The sequence below is a fragment of the Chiloscyllium punctatum genome, chromosome 17 (genome assembly GCF_047496795.1).
Source record: "Chiloscyllium punctatum isolate Juve2018m chromosome 17, sChiPun1.3, whole genome shotgun sequence".
Taxonomy (NCBI): Eukaryota; Metazoa; Chordata; class Chondrichthyes; order Orectolobiformes; family Hemiscylliidae; genus Chiloscyllium; species Chiloscyllium punctatum.
In genome coordinates, this window is record NC_092755.1 from 71,224,136 (window position 1) to 71,230,135 (window position 6,000).

Consider the following 6,000-nt stretch of genomic DNA (forward strand, 5'->3'; position numbering starts at 1 on the left):
TGACCGAGTGACAGTGAAGGAACAGTAATATACTTCCAAGTCAGGATGGTGAGTGGCTTGGAGGAGAACTTGAAGGTGGTATGTTCCCATGTATCTGCTGCCCTTGTCCTTCTAAATGGAAGTGATCATGGGCTTGGAAGGTGTGGTCTGAAAATCTTTGGTAAATTTCTGCAGTGCATCTAGTAGATAATACACATAGCTGCTACTGAAGTGTCAATGGTGGAGGGTGTGGATACTTGTGAACATATTGCCAATTAAGTATGTTGCTTTGTTCTGGATGGTGACAAACTTCTTGAGTGTTGTTAGAGCTGCAAGTGGGGAGTATTCCATTGCTCTCATGACTTGTACTTTGTAGATGGTGGATAGGCTTTGGGGAGTCAGGAGGTGAGTTATTCATCACAGTATTCCTAGCCTCTGACCTGCTCGTGCAGATATTGTGTTTATGTGGCAAGTCCAGTTGAGGTTCTGGTCAATGGTAATACTCAAGATGTTGTTAGTAGGGTCTCAAAATTGAACATAGAGGGTGAATGTTAAGGAGCAATGGTTAGATTATCTCTTATTGGTGATGGTCATTGTCTGACATTTGTGTGGCGCGAATGTTACTTGCCATTTGTCAACCCAAGACTGGATATTGTCCAGATCTTGTTGCATTTGAACATGGACTGCTTCAGTGTCTGAGGAGTTGCAAATGGTGCTGAGTATTGGGCAATCATCAGCAAACATTCCCACTTCTGTCCTTATGATGGAGGGAAAATCATTGATGAAGCAGTTGAAGATGGTTGGGCCAAGGACACTCCCCTGAGGAACTCCCCCTGCTAGTATGGAATATAGCCTCCCTTTGCTTAGTCAGAATCTCTCTAACTCCACCTTACAAAGATTCGACAACATCATTTCCACTGTCTTTTGACAAAGGAAATTCCAAAAGCTCATGGACAACTCTTAAAAAAGTACTTCTGTCATCTCTTTCATAAGTGGGTGATGCCTTTATTAGTGATTCCTAGTTCTAGACTTGCCAAGAGGAAACATCCTTTCCACATACACCCATAGCAATCATATGTGCTTCAATTGTCACCTCTTACTGTTCTAAACTCCAGCAGATACAGGCCTCGTCTGTCTAACCTTTTCTGCCAGAAAGACATCCACAAAGGGTAAAGATCCTTTATAAAGCAATTGAATTGAGATCAATGAAGGGGGCAGTTAAGATCAATGGGGAGCTTTAAGAAGATTAGATTACTTACAGTGTGGAAACAGGCCCTTTGGCCCAACAAGTCCACACCGACCCTCCAAAGCACAACCCACCCAGACCCATTCCCCTGCACCTAACACTACGGGCAATTTAGCATAGCCAATTCACCTAACCGGCACGTCTTTTGGACTGTGGGGGTAAACCGGACCACCCAGAGGAAACCCATGCAGACACGGGGAGAATGTGCAAACTCCCCACAGTCAGTCTCCCGAGGCGGGAATTGAACCCAGGTCTCTGGCGCTGTGAGGCAGCAGTGCTAAGCACTGTGCCACCGTGCCACCCATGCCACTATATTGCTCCTCCTCACGCAGGAGCTTGACGCTTTGGGCGCAGGAGCTTAACCGTAACAAATTGGGGAATCTCGCTGAGGGAGAAGTCATAACAATGGTTTGTAAAATGCTGAGGTCTCAGCACTAATTCCTCTGGTATACCACTCAATACATTTGCCAATCACCCATTTATGATTATTCCCTGTGTCCTATCTAATTTACAAAACTCTTCTGGCAAGAGAAATTAAACTTGTGTCCATTGATTCCATCTACACTTCCTGCTGCCTCAGGAAGGCAGCTAACATCATCAAAGACCTCTCCCACCCAGATTATACTCTCTTCCAATCTCTTCCATTGGGCAAAAGATACAAAAATTTAAACACACAAACCAACAGATTGAAGAGTAGTTTCTTCCCTATTGTTATTAAACTTCACATGGACCTCTCAAATTTTAAATTCAATGTTGATCTCGCTCTTTATGCATCTTGTCTGCAGTCGTAATATTGTATTCCTCGCTCTGTTCTATTACACTCATGCACTTTGTATGTTATCATCTGCTGGTATTTCATGCAAGACGAAATGTTTCAGGTACGTAGGATAATAATAAATCAAATCAAATCAAGTCAATCAAATCAAAACAGGTGGCAAAACAGGTGGCATAACACGTCAATTCTGTCAAAAACTAGATTTCTAAACCAAACGAAAGGACATATTAAAATAATATTCATAGCACAATAATGATTTGGATCTGTAGTGTATATATGCATCTTTAAGAATATCTTTGGTTGATCCATGAGATTATTTTTCCCTCAAAGCTTTGCTTCCAAATAAACTCTTCTGCCTTGAACTTTTCTCATGCTCACGAATTGATTGTACTGGGATTCTTGCGATTTTCTTCATAAAATTTCTATAGTTTCATTGAAATTACAACATTCAAGACATTTGGATAGGCAAATGGATAGGAAAGTTTTAGAGGGATTTCAGCCAAATACAGGCAAATGGGAGTAATAGTCAGTTTAGGAAACCTGGTTGACATGGAGAAGTGAGGCTGGAGGGTCTGTTTCCGTGCTGGATGTCTCTAAGCTTTTCCTAATATTTCTAGTTTGCCTAATATAAGCCTTCTTTAATGCCTTGGCCTCAAATTTTATCCTCTAATGTGAACATTTTCACCTTCCCTCTAAAGGACTTGGCTTACTGTGTACATCCAATATCAACTGCCACATCTCAAGCTTAATGTTTCAATCAACTTGTTCAGACGTACCATAACAAACCTCTAGGGGAGAGTTGGACTTGAACCTAGATTAGCTAGCCTGGAGGCAGCAACAGTATCACAGCAGCACAAGATCCTTAGATCCTGTGGTAGTAATTCAGGTTCTTCCTCTTTTCGCTTCGGGAAGATTCTACATCATCTTCATAAGCTTTCTAAATATTTTCCATTATTTCTAGCTGTTTTGAGCTTTTACATGCTGGCTTAGTGCTGCTCTTGTCACTCCAACTGTCTTCTTGCTGCTTCTTGCTTCCAAAGAAGCTAAGTTTTTCAGATGTTCAATCTTAATAAGCGCACTCTTACTTTTCTGATTTTGATTTCCTTCTGAGATGGCTGTGGCTGTTTTTAGATTTGAATATATCTTCAGGGCAGCGCTGTCTGGTTAAAATTGGCACTGCTGTTCACTAAGAATGATGTTATGGTCCCATAAGATGTGATACAGGTCAGTGATGCTGATCACAGTGGATTCACTAAAACCAATCCTGGAACTACCTCCTTATTTCAGCATTGTAGGTCTACCTACAGCACATGGACTGCCGCCATTCAACAGGCAGTTCACCATCACCTTCTCAAGGGCAATCAGGAATGGAAAATAGATGCTGGTCCAGCTATGAGGCTGACATCACTTGAATGACTGAAAAGTATCTGTCAGCTTGGTGTGATTCTACAATACAGATACCAAGTGGAGAAAGATGCCCACGTATGATCATCAACACAAAATGGGCTCAGTCTTGATAAACAGAATATATCTAATACATATGACTTAACAGTGACTTACATAACAACTGAAAGTCCATGTTATACTTAACAGTAAGTACACATTATTATGACTGAAATATTCTCAAACAGAACTGATAACAAACACAAATTTGTTATCTCCTTGCAAGAACAGTTCTTTATCTCCTGATGATTGAAGCTCATCTTATGATGTCAGTTAATCTTTTCTATTAACTACCTCATACAGCACGGTGTTTTAACTGCTATAGAAACATTTGAATGGGATGGATTCAATGAGTAATTTTAATCCTATCTTCCTTTCTTCTGTGGATACCAACATCATCTAGTTCATCAGATAGCATTGCTACTGATATAGACCCTATACGTTTTTTTGGCTGAGAATATTCAACTGAGTAGAGTGTGATTTACTGGATGTGATATTCTCGGGACAGAAACAGTGTTATATGAAGCCAGAGACATTTTACTTTAGAGCAGCTGAAGCTGTTCAACGTAGATCCTTTAATATTTCTTATTTTTTTTAACCAAAAAAAACTCCCTCTGCTGGTTCATGCATGTATGATAGTTTCAAGTGCACAAAACACACAATGTATTTTTCAATACACAACAGTGTATTTGTAGTGTGTACTTATAATGTTGTAGCAGGATACACCCGGGAGAAAAGTGGGAAGATCTTAGGGACATCGTGAAAACATTGCTGAAGAAATCAAGAATCCCAGCAGGCTCTTGGGAGTCCATGATTGTGAGCATCCAAACCGAAGAAATTTTATGCAAAAAGATGCTGAACACAACAAGAAACAGTTTGTGGTACACTCGGAGGCATTATCTGCCCTCTCAAGCACAACTTGTGCGGCGTATAGCTGAGTTTGTAGTTCATGCATCGGATTTATCAGCCATCTCTGAACCCATCAAAGTGAAGCATAGACAGGTCATCTTCAACACTGAGAAACAGCCTAAGAAGAAAAGGTGTTTGTAATATAAATTTTTTTAGCAAAGAATGGATTTTCTTTTGTTTGTGCTCAGAGTTTTGCTTATGGGATACATGGGCTGGGCCAAAGAACTACACTTGGGATATTATAGATCATTGATCTTTATCATTCAAGTGAAGTACTTAGTTATTAGAAGCCAAAAAAATACAGTGTAGGATACAGCTCTGTGGGTGCAGAGCCCACAAACTGAGTAGTTTTGCTTTGTGCTTGATGTTCCTTGCCATTCCTATCCTGCTACCTCACTTGGTTTTGCTGGCAGCAGTTTTTGTTTGATCTGTATGAGCTCTAATAATCATCTTTTCCCTCGCTTGCAGTATTTGGGCTGTTTCTATCTTTATTGATGGTTCCTTATTTGTTGATTAGATTATCAATATTATAGATGGGGTATGTCCACTCATCCTTTATTAAGCTTGAGCATTCATGTGGGAAATGTCAACATCTTTCTGTTGTGTTTGGTAATTATGGTGGATGGCAAATTTAGAAGCAATATCATGCACTGTCTGCAGCAGCTTCCTGCCTCATACAACACATTCACATGCTTTTTATGTGTTCAGAAACATGTGTAGGTCTATTGTAAGATGCATGCTTTGTCCCTCTGTGTAGACTTTACAGTTTATACAGAGAGTTGTGTTATTGTGTGATTTCTTGATACTTGATATCATAGGCTATTGGGAAATGGTGTCGAGTCAATTAAGTCCCTCTAGCAAATATTAAACCTTTCTTTTGTATTACATCTGTGAGTTAGTGTTATAAATTCAAACTGATGGTAGTAAAGCTGATTCCTTCAACCATCAGTGATCTTAAGTGTTTTCATTAAGTGATCTAACCATGGGTTAGATTGCAGTTTTGATATAGTCATGCAAGAATTATATACAGATCATCTAACTTGCATCATTTATCATGTTTTTCCTGATTCTCCACAAACGTTTGAGAAAAAATGCATTGCCTCCTTTCTCCTTTATTAATTAATCTCCTGGTTTTCATTCTGGAATTTAATTTTAGGTAAAAAAATAGTATAGAAGTGGGAAGTACTGCCAAAGCATGTAATTCAAACATGCAATTTTACTAAAGGTTGGAAAAAAGCAATTCAATGTTATTTGGTACATTGAATCTTCACGTTGTTGTTTTTAAAGACCATTAAAAATGTCAGTCCACATTCCAACATCATAAAACAGATTTCCTGGATTCTAAAACACAAGTATATAAGGAATAGGAGCAGTAAGCCATATGGAAATTTGAGGAAATTTAAGATCATGACTAATCTGATTTTGACCTCAGTTCAACTTGCCTTCTTGTTCCCTTGATTCCTGACTCTGCTTTAGTTCTGGCTATCTCAGCCTTTAAATATTTTATGCAATGCAGCCTTTGCAGATCTCTGAGCTAGAAAATTTGAAGATTTACAACCCTCAGAAGAGATGCTTTTTTAATTTCTGTCTTCAATGAGTGACCACCCTATTGTTTGCTCCCTCACAGAATCCAAACTGAGCTTAAGCT